Raw genomic sequence first — 18965 nt, forward strand, 5'->3', positions numbered from 1 at the left:
GCGTTCTATGCGTGTAACTTACACTTAGATAAAGTCGCTTAAAAATGTTTTCAAACTTAGCTCACATCCTCCTTCCCATGCAGCCACCCTGCCTCGGTGAACGCGAAGCCCTCAGGGATCACACCTTGTTGACACGGCCGTGGAGTTTATCCTCATTTGTGCTGGCCTTGAGCTTTGAGAAGCTTATTTCCAGCCCAATACCGTATGCTAACACATATATATGGAACTCAAGAAAAAAAAAAATGTCTTGAAGAACCTAGGGGTAAGACAGGAATAAAGACACAGACCTACCAGAGAACCGGCTTGAGGATATGGGGAGGGGGAAGGGTAAGCTGTGACAAAACGAGAGAGAGGCATGGACATATATACACTACCAAATGTAAGGTAGATAGCTAGTGGGAAGCAGCCGCATGGCACGGGGAGATCAGCTCGGTGCTTTGTGACCACCTGGAGGGGTGGGATAGGGAGGGTGGGAGGGAGGGAGACGCAAGAGGGAAGAGATATGGGAACATATGTATATGTATAACTGATTCACGTTATTATAAAGCAGAAACTAACACACAATTGTAAAGCAATTATACTCCAATAAAGATATAAAAAAAAAAAAAAAAACCCTTTGAGAACCCTGGGTATCTGACCTCCTGAGTATTTGATTTCATTGCAGTGCGCTGGGCCCCTTGTCTGGGGTCAAGGCCCTCCAGAGTTCGACCCCAGGAGACCTTCCCACGCTGGTCTTGGGTGACAGAGAGCTCCGCCCAGGTAGGCGGGCCCCGGCTTTCTCTCCGCATCCAGTGTGAAGGCAGGTGTCCTGAAGCCCAGATGAAACCCCTGCCACCCCTTCCTTAGTGTCCAGCCCAGCACCCACCTGCCGCCAACTTCTGGGAACAGTCTTCTCACGGGACTCCGTCCCACGTGCTCACGTACAACAGTGGATCGAACCGTGCTCTGTCTTTCTTTGCATTCCCACCCCCACCTGGCGGAGGGCCCAGCGAATAAGGGAATCCCAATAAATAAGCAACTGATGGCACAGTTGCTAGGCAGCCCCTTGGACCAGCACTTGGTCGGCAGGCATCCCCATCCCAAGGCTTGGACCCTGGAGGTCAACTCCACCGTCCCCACCACCGGCCTGAACTTCTCTGTGTGATGCCCTCGACGTGGCTCGCCTGCCCTGAGCACCTCCACGGGTGTGAAACTTGCTACGTGTGGAGCAGCCCCTGCAGATTTTGGAGAGCTCCTGCCGAGAGAAAGTTCTCCCCGACCTCGAGCCCACTTTGCTCCTAACCTCCGCCTGCTGGGCAGCTCTGCCCTTGAAGGCCACACAGTAGGAGCTCACCCCATCTTCCTGGAGAGGACTTCCAGCCCCACAGCTCTCCTTCCTTCAGTGTAAACGTTTACATGCCTGGCCCCCCTGCCCTCACCTGGCTAGGTGAGCACCGCTGTCCACGTGGCTCAAATGAAGATGCTCGTCCAGGAGCACTTTGTCGCCTGTGGCCTGACTCGTCAGAACAGAGCGGGTTATTGACCGCCACGTGCCATCCTGCAGCCTAAGAGCGAATTATCTTTCTGAAGGTGGTACCACACGGCTGGGTCCGTGATCCCCATCACCTAACACTCTCACCGCTTTGCCACCCTTGCTATTTAGCTCCAGCACTAGTAGAGTTGGAACTCTGGGAATTTCCCAAATTCCAATTTTTCAGAATTTCCCCTGCATCCCTTCAGGCACCCCTCAAGAGTGCATGAAGGTTTCTTCCTTTGTCCCAACCTCATGAGTTCTCATCTTTCCCTTTGTGATGGCATCCTGAATCCGTCCTCTCCTAGCTCTGTGTTACTCCACATTTAGGGGTGGGGTGACCACATCTCCCCAGGTCCTGACTCCCCAGGTGCTGGATTTGGGTACAAATACCGAGAATTGGGTCTCCATGGACTTCAACCAATGGACTGCTCTCTGTCTCATGAGAAGAAGCCTGGGACAGGTGAGGTTTTCCATCCCCCGTGCTCCAGCCGTCCATGGCGTGTCCATGTGGTGCTCTGTGATGCCGACGGAGCAGACTCACACACGGGTCAGGCGCCGGCTCCAGCCGGGACCCTCACCACAGATGGGGGCTTAAACAACAGAAATTTCTCTCTCCCAGTCCTGGGCTTGAGATCAAGGTGTAGGCAGGGCTGGCTCCTCCTGAGGCCTCTCTCCTTGGCATGTAGACAGCCATCTTCTCCCCATGTCCACACATGGGGGTCCCTCTGTGTCTGTGTCCTGATCACCTCCTCTTATAAGGACACCAGTCACCCTGGATCAGGGCCCACCCATAGGCCTCATTGTACCTTAATTACCTCTTGTGAGGCCCCAGCTCCAAAATATAGTCACATTCTGAATCCTGCCTATTGGGGCTTCCGTGATTGAATTTAGGGGGACAGAGCTCAGCCCATAACAACTGGTAAAGACACATCGGTCATTCTTGAGAAACTGCCCGCCTTATCCAAATGCACTGATCTGGGCTATCCTACAAACCACATGTATCTATTTTCTCCATAAATATATGTGTTTGTTCGAATTTGTTTTTTAAAAGAATGTGAGGAAAATCTAGATACAGTTTGTCCACAACCTTAACCTGATCAAATAATCCTTTTCTAAAAATCATTAGGTAGATTGAGTAGTTGATTAGATAATTACTTTTACACTTGTGATGGAAATCTGGCCTAACAAACACCAAGTTTAACCCATATATACGATGTGAAATGGAAAACTATTGTGTCCAGAAGAATAGCTTAATTTTCTACTAAATATAGGTACAGAGATTATTATAGCTATGCCCTTGCCAGGTACAAATGGCCCCAGGTTTTATGATAAAATACATTTTCCTATAAATCACATCAGACAAGTGGCTATGAGCCTGCGCTTCTGAGGTCAGGTTCTAGAATATTCTGGGCATCAGTAGTGGGAAAAAATAGAGAGAAATAAAGACTGTTTCTTAGATAGAATAAGGAAAGAAGGAAGGAAGGAAGGAAGGAAGGAAGGAAGGAAGGGAGAGAGAGGGAAAACCAGAGCTTTCAAAGGCTGAGGAGGACAAACAGGGACTTCAGGGCTCAGGAGATGCTTGGGCTGTGGCTTCCCTGCTGACCTGTGTCGTCTGCACGCAGCCGCTCGGCCACTGACGGAGAGGCCCTCTCCTTGGGGCTGCCTGCATGACTATGGGACTTAGAAAGCCTCGGGGGCTGGGACAAGCCTCTTCCTCATTCTGCTTTGCAGAATTTCGTCCCTAGTCGTTGGTTTTCTCACCTGAGAGAGACATTCCACTCAACATCCTGGCGGGAATTGTGCATCTGACCTCAGCCTTGGAGGGGACGCCCTGGGTGGCTGAGGAAACAGGCTTGTGTCCCCAGCTTAGGCTGAGGAAAGAAAAAAAAGAGGTGAAATCTCAGCTCGGGAGCTTGGATACTTTCCAGCAATGACTTGCAGAAATGAAGCTCACACAGATCTATACTACTCGCCCAGAAAGCCTAAAGGCACCTGCTCTGGCCCACATCTAGAATATCTGAGGCCAGCCCATCCTAGCAGAAGAGCCAGGCGTGGAAACCGCAGCTCCTGCTTTGTGCCGCTGGCCAGCATCCTCGACAGTGCTGGAAATGATGGATCCTGTCCTGTCTTTGCAGAACTCACAGCCGGGGCAGTGAGACAAATTAAATATCACGTTTGATTTACGTTTGGGTATGATGGTCGCACACAACTGATAAGGGATGTAGGGAAAGACCAGATTTGAGAGTAGGGTAAGTGTAGTCCAAGACCCGGCCAAGGGGTGGTGATCGAAAAATTGTTTCTTCCAATTTTTTCTAAGCAGACTCAATACTGTGAGTGTCCAAGGGGCTGAGTGTTCCAGGCGAGACCGGACAAGCAGATGTGTCAGGCGGCCCCCGTTTGGTCTCCTGTTACATTAGGATGAGACGAGCCTCCTTCCAGAGCTGAGTAAGCACAGATGACTGTCACCGGGGACAAGTCTGGGTCACCCACCAAGGGCCGAGGCATAACAGAGCACCCATGACATCGGTCCCGCTTTGAATGAGGTAGGGAACCCCAAAAGACACACGGCCTCACAGAACCAGATGTAGCATCACCTGAAAAGGAAAAGGAAAAGGAAAACCAGAATTTCTTCTTGAGAAATTAGTCCCAAAAGGGAGGGAAAATGGACTAAAATGCAAAAAGAGAAACCAGAATTAAGTCCTTTGAGGTTTTCATGAAAAAGTAAAGGGGACCGTGAAAAGTAACCATTTTAATACGACTTAAACGCTTTGTCGCAGCTCTTTCACGTGGACCACGCCATTGTGTCATCGGAGCCCCAGAGGGAGGCCAGACATCTACTCTCCATTTGGTAACTGAGGACAGCCTGACCTAGGTGACCAGGCTCAGCAAAAGCAGACCTACAGGATGGACCAGGATCCGGACCCAAAGATCTTTCTAGAAAGATGTTAGACATGTTTTATAAGACAGAGAAAGAGCATAGAAACAAACTAAGCTTGAACTGTCCTTCGAATAGGGAAGAAAGGGCTTTACAGAGTATTTCACAAGATGATGTGCAAAGAGGTCAGAGAAAGATACCACCTGCAACTTGAAACCAGCTCCCCCCTTGCTTAGAAGGAGCAGGGGACTCAGCACTGGCCCTGCGGAGAAGACATCCATCCCCCCACCGCCTCCAAGTCCCAGAGAAACCAGAGTCCTGGGTAGAAAACCAGTAGCTGAATCCACCGTGGTTACTACGTCCCAGGTGCCCGGAGTTCTGCAAGCATTGTCTCGTTGAACTGTCACACAAATACGAGGGGCGCCACTTTACAGATGGTATCCGAGTTTTAGGCACGGTAAGCTGCCCACTGTCACACGGTCCTGAGACGTGGAGCTGGGCTTTGAACCCAGGCAGCTCCCGGGTGGAGGACGTCCCACCAGAGAGACTGGACGCCCGAGGGTCAAGCTGGGCCTGGGGAGAGGGTGTCAGGCCCCTCTCTAGCTTTCAGGTGTGATGACCAGCCAGGCTAAACAATAATAGAAGGTCACAGGTAACAACACGTGAATGTGGGGGATGAAAGGCTCCCACCAGCGGCCTCAACCCCAGGATCAAGTTCTCACGCGATACCTGGTCCTCGGCCAGAGTTCTGTGGGTGGATGGCCTTCCTGACTCCCCTCCGTCCTCCCCACCCGCATCCCCGCCTTCTGCCATGTCACCTTGAACTCCTGTCACTAAAGGGGATGAGTCTATCTCCCCATCTCTCGAGTCTGACATCAGCATCAGGACGTGCTTTGACGAATATAGTGGTTCTCAAAACGTGGCCCATGGATCCAGGAGGGTCCCCAGGTCCCCTTTAGGGGGTCAATGGTGTAAAACCCTTTTTCTAATAAATCTAAGATATTTCGTGCCGTTTTCACTGTCTTGAATTTTTGATATTGTGTAGCTGGCTTTGCGTCAGGGTTCCCGGGTCAGAATATCAAAAGAAGTGGGGACCCAGACTGACCCAGCGGCGGACGGACAGCTTCTTGACATCTAAGCCCTGAACGGTTTGAAACCTGCACCCCACCGCCGGGACGGAGGCCTAGATGAAAGCACCGCCATTCCACGGACTCACCTTTCCGACAGGTGTACCTGGTGCCCAGCCTTCACCTGAGCTGCTCAGTGGGTCCATCACAGCCACGCCCCCCACCCCCAGCAGCCAAGGGCAGGGAAGACGAGGGGAACCTTTACCTGTCTCCCCTTGGCCCCGCTGCTCTTGGTGACGAGACGCCATCCTGCGAGCGGCTCAGGACCACTCAGGACACCCGGGGCACCGTGCTGCCTGTGTTCCCTGTTCCCCAGCAGCCCCTCCCGCCTGCCGGCTGCTCTGTCTCTGGACACAGCGGGCAGCACCGACAGGAAGGCCTGCTCGGCCCCTCGCAACCCAGTGCTCCGATGCAGAGAGCCACCCCCCCTGAGAGCTCCCCCGCCCAGGTGGAGCGACCCTCAGAGGAGCAAAGGCCCAGCACGCTGCATGGGAGGACATCACTGGTGGGCGGGGGGAGGTGGGCACCCAGAGGGATGGCCGGAGCTCAGGACCCCCTCCAAGGGCAGGCCCAGAGGGGCTCCCCAGGGGAGCGCCCAGGCGCTGGTGCAGTGGGCTTCTGAGTTTCCAAGGACAGCTTGTGGGAGCAAAGGGCAAAGTCATAAGCAGAGGGCCAGCAGACTAAGGCCCCCCGCACCTGTCTGCCAGGTGATTAAGGATATCAGCGCTCAACTCTAATGTAGAAGTTGCTCATCTAAATCACCCACGATCCGGGTAGTTCATAAGTATGTGGCTCAGATAAGGCACCCACGGGTCCGCGTGGAGAAGAGGGGAGCCGAGGTATGTTTAAGGACTTTCACGGCTGTGACGTGCATGTACTTGCCTGGACAAGTCCACATTCACAAACACGTCACCTGACCGCACCGCAGCTAGCCACCTGTCGCTCAGCTGCCTTTGGTCACTACCAAGGTCACCTGTCCTGTGGCATGAAGAGGGTTGCAACCAGACCCACGGGTTCAGGCAGGCTGGAGTCCCCAGGCCACTAAGTAAGTCTGTGTGGACTGCAGCCCCTCCCAGCGTCCACAGGGGCTGACGGGGGCGGCCAGCCACGCGGGGCCACAGCCGGGAGTGTGAGATGCAGACCTGGGTCCACTGTAGCCCAAGCCTCTGGGAAGGCAAAGCCCCAGGTCAAGTCAGGGCCAAGCCCCTGGTCAGCAGGAGGCCCAGCAGCGCACAGACCTCACCTATGGGAACGGAGGTCCTGGGACAGGCTGGACACCAGGAAACCGGGCACCAGCGTGGGCGCAGGAGCCCCGGCTGCCTGTTAACCAGCTCTGGCTGCAGGGGCCCTTCTCGGCAAGGCCGCTCACAGATGCACTGCTGGCAGGACGGATCCCCGGGTGACCGGCCCTTTCTGCCCCCTCCCACTGTCCCACAGGTCCCTGGGCTGCCTGCCACAGCTGCTCTGGTCCAAACTCTTCCCACCTCGGTTTACCCATTTCCCCTTCTCTCCCCAGTCTCTCTCTAAGATGTCTGAAGAGAAATTATCCAGTAAATATTTGTGAACAGAGCACTGTTCTGGGTACTGGGATACAACCGTGACCAAAACAGATAAAATCCTTGCCAGCCTGGAGCGTCCATGCTAGTGAGAGGTGGAAGATAAACACTGACGAAGAGGCCGTGTGGTCCGTGGGGGACGCCAGGAGCGCAGAGGAGGTAGGACGGGAGGTGAAGGGCTGGCCTCTCACTGCGAGGCCTGCACAGAGTCTTGAGGAAGGAGGCTAGGAGGTCAGGAAGCAGACAACACCTGAGACCCGCTTCCCAGGAGGAGGACACAGCACGTGCAAAGGCCCCGGGGCCAGAACGTGCCAGTTTGGCCAAGATACTGAGAAGGACATTGTGGCTGGATGGAGGGAAGAGGATGGAACGGGTGTGGACAGAGAAGGGGGTGGGCCATGCAGGGTCTGAAGGTCACTGTGGGGACTTCTGCTTTGACCCTGAGTGAGATGGGAGCCTCTGGAGGGTTCTGGGGCTGGGAGAGACCTGGGACTGGGGTTGTAACAGGATCACTCTGGTGGCTGTGCTGGGAGAGCCTGCAAGGGGCACTTCCTCACCTGGGGCACTTTCTCCATCAAGATCACTGCCAAGGCCCCTTAGCCTCCTAGATCTTACAGCTGTTGCTACCAGCAGTCCCTCCTCAGCAGGAGGGCGTGATGGGTGACACCTGAGGGCGTCAGTCTCCTGCACTCACCCTGCACGGGGAGAGGCCCATGGGGACAAGGCAGCGATTTAGGTTCCAGGGGTGAAACACCAAGCCCTGGAGCACCTGGGACCCCAGTCAGACGTGAGCGTGTGCATGCCTGTGTGAGTGCACGTGTGTGTGTGTGAGTGTGTGCGAAGAGAGCTGCCCACCTCCTGCTCCGGGATCTGCAGGTCCCCCTCCCTGTGGCTTTGCTGTGTGACCTGACACAGGCTCCAGCCGCCTCTGATGTGCGGGTACCCTCAGACACCAGCGGGGCGTCCAGACGTGAGCAAGGCAGGAACTCCACTCTTCTTGGCCAGTGGGAGGCTCCCCAGGTCACCTGTGCACTGGGGCCAGTCCCGGGCCAGACACAGAGCTTTCCTCCCAGCCTCCATCCTGCACCCGGCCAGGTGCCCGTCCTGGCACACCTATCCCCAAGCCAACCTGCACGGGGCCACCCCCTGGACTGTCCTGGCCCATAGCTGCAAGGCCCAGGCAGTGGGCGCCCACCGGGTGGCGTCGGGCAAGGACCCTGAAGCCCCGGCTGCCTTCAGCCGTCTCCTCACCAGCCCCAGGACACAGTCGCTCCTGCTGACCCTACAGCACGACACGTGGCCGAGCCGCCGAGGGTCCCGCCCCGACTGCCTGTGCTTCCCGAAAAGGGAAGGGACGGGGCAGCCACCTGCAGCCTCCCGCTTGCTCCCTTGGCTCCCACCCTGACTCAGCCGAGCCTCAGTCATCTCACCCGTAAACTGGGCGTTGAGAACGGGACCCGCCCACCCGGAAGTGCGCTGGAGGTTAGATGAGCGAACGTGTGTAGACCACTTAGGAGAGAGCGCGGCAGGCCCCACTCCTGCCGTACCAGCGTCTCTGCCGTCATTATTGTCATTAGCCGTCACTCAGGAAGAAGCCTGCAGAGACTGGATGGAGGTGGCGGTGGCCGTGGCATCAGGGGACACGGGAGGGAGCCTTCGGAACAGCAGAGAGCCGAGGGTGTTACCTGCAGTGGGAGTGGGACCCCGGAAAGTAGCAAGGCAGGAGGACCCCTGGAAGGAGATGCAGCCCACGGTGGGAGCCCACAGGGGCCACGGTGAGGGTGCCTCCAGGACCCCCAGCTCCTCCTCTCACGAGCTGTGCCACCGTGAGCAGGCCCCGAACTGGTGTCCCCGAGAAGGCCTGGCCATCACAGCTCTGCCCCCCAGCTGCCTGGGCATCAGGGAGGCCTCTGGTCCCTCCAAGCTCAGTGCCGGCAGGACGCACAGCCCGCCCACACGAGGCCACCCCAAGCTGTGATTTGAGAGCAACTAGCGGCCCGCTGGGCCCTTCATCCCCTTCATCCTCTCTATCTTTTTTTTTTTTTGCGGTATGCGGGCCTCTCAGTGTTGTGGCCTCTCCCGTTGTGGAGCACAGGCTCCAGACGCGCAGGCTCAGCGGCCATGGCTCACGGGCCCAGCCACTCCATGGCACGTGGGATCTTCCCAGGCCGGGGCACGAACCCGCGTCCCCTGCATCGGCAGGCAGACTCTCAACCACTGCGCCACCAGGGAAGCCCATCCTCTCTATCTTTAAAATCCCACCATTATAGCTTTATTCCTTTAGACCCACCTGAACAATTTGTCAGGTTGCCTAAACGTCCCTAAATGCATCCAACATTGAACCCGGCACAGCCCCCCAAGCCCCTGGTCTCCCACCTGCCCCTGGTCCCTTACCCTGCTTGGACGCACCACCACCCACCCTGTGGTCCAGCTGGAAGCTCTTTCCCCGCTGCCTCCTGCCCCCAATCCATCCAGCTCAGCCAATCTCACCCCCACCTGGACCCAGGGTGTCCTCTCTCATCAGAGACCCCCAAGAAACCTTTTCCTGTTGTCTTAGCCCACACACACTGGCATTTGTCCCAAGCCCAGAAAAAGCAGAGAAGACTGTGTGGGTTTCCCACTCACACCGTCCCGAGTTCCCAGCTGTCAGGTTACCGGGCAAGCAGAGGGTCGGGCTCCAGCCTGTACATCCACCCTCCCGGCAACACCCAACCCCCAGAACCCTCCAGGCTGGTAATCTTGGGTGGGGCTCGCGGTGTTAGCCCTCTGCCCACCCACACAGCTTCTCTCTTCTCCCTCTCAACCTCGAGACTCAGAAACCCTTTCTCAACCAAACCTCGTCCACATTAAGCGGCACCTGCTCCTAGGGGTGCCCTGGGAAAAACACCACACTTACCACCTCGACTCTGTTCACGTGTCTCCCTCCACGGCCCTTCTAGTCCTACGACTCAGAGGTCAGGGCTGAGGTTTCCATATCCCAGTTCGTACAGCCTAGCAGCCCTCGGTTGATATTTACTGGATGAATCAGGGGGAATGTGAGCTGGAGCTCATTCATACTAGCATGTAGATGACTGATACCCATCCTTTCCTGAGAAACGCTCCTGATACGAGGGAGGAGGGGGAAAACCCCAGCGTGGCGTGCGAGCGGCGGGCAGGGAGCAGCCCCACCCAGAGAGGGACCGCGAGGCCAGCTTCATTCTGGCGCCCCAAGCAGCTCAGTCAGTGCAGGGGATTATGGACACTTCCGGAGCGGGTGGGGAAGCTGGGCAGCTTGAGAAGTCAGACTGTCTAAGTACAGAAGCCCAGATGTGTCGGGGAGATTCTCACTGCTGCCTGGACCGGCCTCCCGAGACAGTGGCACCCGGTGACCCTGGCAATTCACGCAGACTAATTCACAAAGAGCAGTGAACTTACAGGACTATCTGCTTAAACCGTTCTGATTGCTGTGAGCATGAAAGTACAACTCAGAGGCTGAGCCTGTGCTGCTCTCCCCGGAAGGATGGGGACCCACCTGGGAGGTCACAGCCTCGATCCCTCCTGTGGAGACAGGACAGGAAGAAATCAGCCTGTCCCCCTCCTCACGCTGGGCAGACCTCAAGCCCTGGGCTCCAGACGGTTTGTTTCCTTGCTGTCCAGTCCTGTCCACCTGGAGGCAGGGCCTGTGCCCAGAGCTCACCGGCCAGCACCCCCCCAGCCCCCGCCAACCCCGACTCAGGCTCTGCTGCCCAAAGGCCAGTCCAGGAGGCGCCCTGCTCCTTCCTCGCTTCACAGCTCTGGGCACGAGGCTCTTTCTGGTCGTCTTCCCTCCGTCCTTGCAGCACCATCTTCCCTCCTGCCGGTCCCCGCTCCCCAGGCGTCTGTCCCCACCTCCTCACAGACCCCACCGCAGCATCCGTGTGCCCTGCCTCCCCGCCCTAAGAGGCCTTCCCCCAAGTAGTCACGGTGCTCCCGGGAGCCCAGTGTTCTAGAGTCTGGGGGACTGCATGGAGATGGCGGTAAGAGCGTTGTTCTTGGAAGCTGGGCTGTCCCTCTGTGAGCTGGAATTCTACAACCGCGGGATGCCAAAAGGACAGACGGATACAGATGACACGTCGTTGAACAGGACAGTCAGATGCCATGAGGCCGTCTGCGAGGTGTGGCGGTCACTTGGCAAAATCATACTTTGTTTACCTCTAGTCACGTAATAAAGTTCATCAAAATGCACTAAACTGCAGACAACTGTGCTACTTAAAACTGTTTCCAATAAACCAGAATTACGATAGAGCTGAACGTTGCATGGTATTCAATCTGGTCAAAATCAGTCAAGTCCAGTGAAACTTCTGATGAGGGGGAAAGAGAAGGAGGCCATGGAAGGTGCAAAAGAGTCTAATGAAGCAGAGATGTCACAACGGGGGAAGCCACAGACGCCGGAATGTAGTTTTCTCAAAGCCGGGTTAGGAAAGGATTCGAACGCAGGCGCACACGTGCACACACACACGGGCGGTCTCTTCACACCGCCCCTTGGTGACTGTCCCCTGACATGAAAACACTACTTGGCACATTTAACCCCTCCCCAGTTATGGGGCAATAAGTCCCTGGAAATTAAAATTCGCACAGCAGATAAATGAACGTCTGCCAATTATCTTATTTACTTAACGAGACAAGCTCCCTCTTTTACGGAAATGGCCGTCTACGGATGAGCCATAACGATCTGTGTGGCTTTCCTGGGGGGATGGGGAGAATAATACAGTCCCTGGGTGATCTCAGGGAACGCCTTGGGTCTGGGTGATGCCCTGAGGCGTTTGAAATGGGAGAGCCCTCAGGAAGACAAGGGGTGTGCTTAGGGGTAGGGCTGCTGAGATGGGAGGGGTAAAAACAGGGGCCCCCAGGGCTTCCCTGGTGGCGCAGTGGTTGGGAGTCTGCCTGCCAATGCAGGGGACACGGGTTCGAGCACTGGTCTGGGAGGATCCCACATGCCGCAGAGCAACTGGGCCCGTGAGCCACAACTACTGAGCCTGCGCGTCTGGAGCCTGTGCTCCGCAACAAGAGAGGCTGTGATAGTGAGGGGCCCGACCACCGCGATGAAGAGCGGCCCCCGTTTGCCACAACTAGAGAAAGCCCTCGCACAGAAACGAAGACGCAACACAGCAAAAATAAATTAATTAATTAATAAACTCCTACCCCCAACATCTAAAAAAAAACAAAAAAACAGGGTCCCCCAGATGAGGCAGAGCCCATCCCGTCAGGTCCCTCCCAGTGAGACGCTGTCCTTTCAGTTCCACCAGAACTGCCCTCCTACAGGGACGGCCTTGTTCAGCCCGAGAGCACTGATCTCCCAAGCACGGATCTCCCACCGGTCAGTGGCACCTTCCTGAGGCCAGCGGGGCTGGTGGCCAGCTCTGGGTGTGAGACGCAGAGGCTGTGGTAGGAGCCAGGGCTACTGGCTGGCCACCAGGACCTGGAAGAGGTGAGGAAATTCACCACCCAGCCCGGCCAGCCTGCACCCCCGTCCCTGAGGTCGACGTCACCAGAGCTCTGCCAGGCATGGCTGAGGCCCTGAGAGCCCCACCCCCTTAATAGCAGGAAGGAGGTTTGCTGTGTGCCCAAGGTCCAGTGCAATTACTCCCACTGAGATGCCAGTGTTTACATGCTGCGTGGTGCTGTAACTCAGTGGGTATTCACGCCTGGCTCACCTCCAGGGGAAGATTGTTTGTGTTTAGAAAGTGCCCGTGATTCCCCTGTTTGAAGGTGGATGAGTGGAAATCATCAGTTGTATTGGAAGATAAGCCGGCCACGTAGGGAACCCTCGGCTTTGACTAAACGTGGTGGCCGCCCTCCTTCCAAGCCAGGACCAGACACGCTGCACTGCTCTGGCCGTGTCACCCCACCCTCTGCTCTGCGCTGTGCAATTCTGACCACTCGTGTCACACTGACCACACTCTGTCCCTCTTCTCTCAAGAGACCATCTTCAATGAAAGGAGAAGAACTGGGCCCGGGGTCAGGGTCCTCACCCTGTGTGACCAGGCATCCCCGCCCCTCCGCCTGCGTCTGTGCAGAGTCCCCAGGATGCCCAGAGGAGGCCAGCTGTATGCAGATGCGTGAGGGCCGCCAGCCAGGCGGTGTGGGCTGGTCCACGGCGGCCCTAGGTGCCGTCAGCTGCGGGATGACTACGCACCTGACCCCCTCTCTCTCTTCCTCTCCCTCCTGGAACACGTTTGACCGCGTCTGGAAAGGTTTGAATCCCATCTGTAAACCCTCCACACGGCTACATCCCCGCGGCAGGTTCCCGTCCCCGTGGTTGCCGCAGGCAGTGGGCACCACACCTGGGGCCTGAGCAGTAGAGATGCAGGGCCGAGCTCCCCGCAAGACTCTGGGCAGAATTTCCTCACCTCTTGCAGCTCCTGGGGTGCCGCCGGCCTGTGCCTTCCCGGATCTCCGCCCTGGTGTCACACGGCCTTCTCCTCTCCCTACGAGGCGTCATCCTAACTTCCTGATGACATCTGCAAACACCCTATTTCCAAACAAGGTCACGTTCACGGGAACCGGGGGTTAGGACGTCAACATAGCTTTGGGAGGACACAGCTCAACCCACTACACCGAGGAATGACTCCGGGGGCACCTGGGTTCCCACCCTGCAGCCCCATCACGGGAAACGGCAGCTCTGGGGGAGGGACAAGTGGTCCCCTTGCTTCGCTCCAAGCAGGAGGAAGCAGCGGTGACAGCAGCTCGTCCAGGGGCTCGGTTTCCTCATTTGTCCCCCATGTGTTTTCCCCTGTAAACGACAGAGGGATGATGAGAAGCAAACGAAGTAATTCTGGAAAAGGAAGCACAAAACTCCAGGTCAGTAACTTGTGAGGGGCCGGTCGGAGGGACCTGGCAGGTGTCCTTGCAGCTGTGGCCAGATGTGGACGTGGGGAGGAGAGTGGGAGAGGCCGTGTCCCACTGCCCCCCGCCCAGGACTCCCCACCCAAAGGTCCAACACTTCTCGGACAGGGTTCCAGCACATTCCACGGCCCGGAGGCTGGTCTCACTGAAAAGAAAATATACCCTGACTGACAACCTGAGTTTTGTGTGTACAGCTTCTTACAGGGGAAGTCATGCCATCCCTGGCCTGACAGTTCCCGAGTGGGCATGGAGCGTGGCGTCCGATGCCCATGTGGGCCTGCAGGGGGACGTACACCTCCCAGCACAGGGCCTGGGCCCGGGGCTAGTAAGGGTCCCTGAGTACCACCTGCTGGCTCGAGCAAGGCAGACGGAGGCAAAGGAAATGTGTGGGAAGAGTGTGGCCTCTTCACTGGCCACGGTTGCACATCTAGACATGTGCTAGTTACACAGCCAAGTCCTAAAGTGGAAGGATCCTGTTCTCAAATTAAAGTAACTCTTCCACGACTAAGGACCCTCATCAGGCCGGTCAGACACGCTGGATGGAAGGCCACGGGGGCACCTGGCGCCTTTGAAGCAAACCGTCAGCAAGATGCGGGCCCTTCGGCCGGCACACCCTGCGGGCGCACCCGAGGAGGAAGTTGGGGGCTGCTGCACAGAGGTGGGAGGTCCAGCCCAGGGCCAGACAGGGGGCCAGGGGGCCAAATAGGGGGCTGAACCTCGACCCTCTCCGTCCCCGTCGGAGCAGCGAGGGGGCTCAGTGATGGTGAAAATGTCCTGGCTCTGAGACGTGCGTGGGTCTATGGTCTCCGCCAGAGAGGAGCGCAGCGGTCAGCCCTCAGCCCCTCGTCCAGGCGGAGGTCTCGGACCACACACGTGGAGTCTTCCTTACATGGCACCGTGAACGGGGAGGTGGCACCCGCGTGCCGGGGACTGTGGGCTATACAATCGCACTGGAAGCAAGTGTTTATTCCAGTAACACCTGCCACTGGCCTACAGTGCAGATAAGACTAGCGTGACACGCTGCAGATAAATGCAGTCACGTGCCACCTGTCGCCCTAGACCCTGTCCACACACAGGCCCTGCCGCCCCAGGCTGCAGGCGGAGCCCATCTGCCCCCTCCCCTGGCCTCCCAGCTGGAAGCCCCATGCGGGCCTGAAACCCTCTGCAGCTCCCCCCAACAGCTGGCTGCTGAGGAAGATCAGAGGGGAACATACAGGGGAAAGAGCCGGGAAGCTGGGTGCAGCCCTGGGGGGAGGAGGGGAGGAGACGGGCGGACTCAGCCTGGTGTCACGGTGGGCACCCAGAGGGCCCTCTGGCTAGCCGCTCTCCTCCCCTGCTCAGCCAGCTCTGATTGCTTACTTTTTTAAAAAAGAAGTGCTTTAATATTTTAACTAGCTAAAGGTCTTTAAAAGACACAATTGTTGATAGTGGTACACCCACGTAACATAATACCAGGGAATAACCAAACCCTGTCATTTTACGTGAAATCTGAAGGGGGGATTGCAGGACAATGTACGTTGTAGATTTTGTTATTTATGCTAAATAATAGTTTATTTATATATAAATATACAATTAAATGTTATATATGTATATATACATATACATACATGTGTATGTACGTGCACGTGTGGTACGTACGTGCATGTCTTTGTGAATCCACTGGAAGTTCCAGGATGGAGAGGTCCGAGCTCTGTGAGATGGGAGCGGAGCGAGGGAAAGTTTCCACTTCTATGCCCCGTACTTTTTTTTTTTTTTGAAGAAAATAGATTTACTAGTTAACTTATAAAGAGATTAAAGAGCTGAAAACAAGTATGAAAAAGAAATTTGTGCCTTTATTAGAATGGTGTTAGGCTTTCAATATACCAATTTGGGTAATGAAATTATTCATTTTTTAATAAGAAATGACACTACAGAACTGCAATACTGGTCAAACAGTCTTGTCTTTACTTTTCCTTTAAAGCGAGAAACAGAACGCGAGTGATCAGAAAGCACTAGCAGGCATCAGTTAATCCAAGATACTAGCTTCTTAGTTCCGAAGGCAGTTGCAGAGAAAACCATTGCGGGACACAGGGTATGGGAGCACTTCCAATAACTGGAGTCCCGTGAGTGTGTGTGCACGCCAACTCTCATAGGCTATTTTTTGTATTTATCCTTTACTTGGTGACTTTTCTCCCCACAAATACTAGTTTTTCTTTGACTTTTTTTCCTCATAGTATATAAAGTATGAAATATAAACAAGCTCTTGCATTGCACACTTCAGAGCGTACAATTCAAGCATTACAGAGCTATCGACATACTGATAAATCCCATCAAATCTTGGGTAATTCAATAATATACAAAATACCAGGGCACAGAAAGAACTAAAACCCACGTCTTTTTGATACACAGAAGATTCAAATATTCAATCTAAAGAAAAACACTTAATCGTTTTGGCTCTCCTCTACATTCGCATGTCGATATGCTTATTAAAATATTCCTGTCTAATTATGTTTCGTCTTACTATTTCAAGTTAGGTTTACAACCTCAAAACCAGCCATCCAGACAAAACAGGGAATCAGAAAGATTACTTCTTCCCCACCTCCCTAACCCCAATAACGATGAAGCCAGTTCTACGACATGACTCCAAACACTGGATTGTGATGACAAATGCTGGGTCTAATTTCTTGCTAATCCTTTTCGGTGTGGCATACTTGGTAGAACTCAGGTGTGGAAGCCAGCATGGATCCTCCAAACCAAACTGCATATCGCTGCATGTGGTGTGTAATGACTCATACGTCAATAGGTTTTGGCTTCAATCTACCACCACTCAGCTCCTCACTTAATTTCAGCCTGGCATCTACAGTTCTTTTCAAATCTCTTTGCAAGCGGCGTCCGAAGTCCCTGAACATCGCTGAACCTCCAGAGAGGACAATATTCTTGTAGAGAGGACGTCTGACATCAATAGGATAATTCTGAATTACTTCATCTACAGCTTCTGAGATAGGCTGAGGAAAGTCTGGATTCGCAAACTCTGGATGAAAAGAAATTTCAGGTCCCAAGAACCTCTCATATCCAACATCGATGGAAAATTCTCTCTTGGAGATAGCATTGATTCCAGTATACTGTTTAATCCACTTTGATCCATCTGTATCATGCTTAAATTCTCTTACTAAATCTGGTCAGACATAACTATAGCGCTTCTGTGCTGCCTTAGCACTTTCCAAGGATTGCTCTGAAGGAATTCCTACTTCTCGATCTCTCAGCAGTTGCTGAATAAAATAGGCTAGATCTCGTCCTGCGATTGGAATGTGCTTAATATAGCTGCCAATCACATACCCTTCAGCCACAGGGATGACATGAGTGACACCGTCTCCACTGTCTGTTACCGTACCGGTCAACGTCCGTTCTCCTACGTGTCTGGAGGTCCCGGATGCAGCTACGGCAAGAACAGCCTATACGGCAATGTACTAGCCTGGAACACTGAAGGACTCAAACGGTATTTCACAGTATCCTCCCTGTTTTCTGGAGCACTCAGTGGAGGTTCAGTCAAAAGAAGATAATGGCCTTCAGGTTCCGCCCTTAAATATTTCAAGATAACTTGCCCCGTAAACCTTTCCATCAAGTCCCAATCTTCAACGATACCATGGAGGACTGGCCGCCTTGTTGCCTATGTAGGTTGTCCTGTTGCCTCATCACCAATGAAGAAGTCTAGGTCATCAACACCTTCCATCACCCTCCTCTGAGCTCGATCACCCACTTCTGCTGACTCCTTAATAGCGATACAGGAAGGGATGATAACCTGTGGCTGCCTATTTCCGGCATATCCTAGTTTTGTACACCCCGTACCACGGTCCACCCCACGGGCCGCCAGCCGTCCGACCATCTGCCTCCTTGCCTGCGGCTGCCACCGTCGCTCCGTGGGGCCAGGGATGGGCGGCGAGAGGTAGACGCTACCTGACCAGCCTCGGCCGGGCTGCCCTCTCCGTCGCGGGGGAGCCGGGAAGACAAAGCAGTAGTGAGAGAGCAGCAGCCTCCGTCAGCGGCTACCACGTCCTCAAGCCTGGCAGGCAGTCCCCGTGCTGCCCCCCGCGGCCTCCTCCCCCCTCTCTCCCCACTCCTCACTCCTGTCCCCGCCCTACAACTTCTTCCCCTCCCACCGCCTTTCCCCGGGAAGCCAAGGTGGCCTTCAATGGCGACACCCCGGCCAGGCCAGCTATCCCCTGTACTTCTGCAGGGACCTTGGTTCTTTACTATGAGAATGTACTTCTTTGGTATTTTGTCATCAATAAAACGAATTTTGTGCCCCCCCAAATTACATCGATATTATTTCATATACATTATCTGAAAAAGAAAACCCCACGAGTGGCTGGTATAAGAGGAGCCTGAAAAGCTCACAGACTTGGAGTGGAAATTGGGAAGACCTGTGTGTAGAAAACGTCCGTGGCTTTCCCCCCCGCAATCCCATCCCTCAACTGATATCCTAGAAAAATTATCAATGTGCACAGAAGTTGTTGGCAAAAATGTTCTTCCCAGCATTGTCTGGGAATCTACATTTTCCTTTAGAGAAGGATGGACCCACAAAGGTTGGTGTCCTTGCCCCAGGGATCCCACTCCAGCAGGAACCAAAAGAAGAAGAACTAGAACTTCCTGACCCGAAATGGGCACCTGTTAAAACCACAGTGCTGAGGGGAGAAAGCAGGGAGAAGAGATCTGGGCAGGAACAGAATGATACCGCTTACATGGAAGTTTTTTAAAAACACGCAAAACACTACTGCCCATTATTTATAAACACGTTTGGACATAGTAAAATGATAAAGGCAGCCATAGGAATGACAAACCCAAGTTCAGAATTTGTTCTCCGCTCAGAAAGGGATACCTTGGTACTTCCATTGTATCTGCAAAATTCACCTTCTTTGGCTGGGAAGGATGCCCTTTCTATTTTAGTTGTATTGTCGTGTCTGAAGTATTCTCTTCTTTTAAAAGTCCTTTCAAGACACAGGACTTATTTCAGTGATCACTTTGCAACATATATAAATGTCGAATCATTACGC

At 54.5% G+C, this 18965-nt stretch overlaps 1 pseudogene; it reads right to left on the reverse strand.

Moving 5' to 3' along the window:
* Positions 1-16544: 16544 nt before the first annotated feature.
* Positions 16545-17533, reverse strand: LOC115851620 (actin-related protein 3-like; annotated as a pseudogene).
* Positions 17534-18965: the final 1432 nt, after the last annotated feature.

Source organism: Globicephala melas, chromosome 9 (assembly GCF_963455315.2).
Source record: "Globicephala melas chromosome 9, mGloMel1.2, whole genome shotgun sequence".
NCBI classification, from domain to species: domain Eukaryota; kingdom Metazoa; phylum Chordata; class Mammalia; order Artiodactyla; family Delphinidae; genus Globicephala; species Globicephala melas.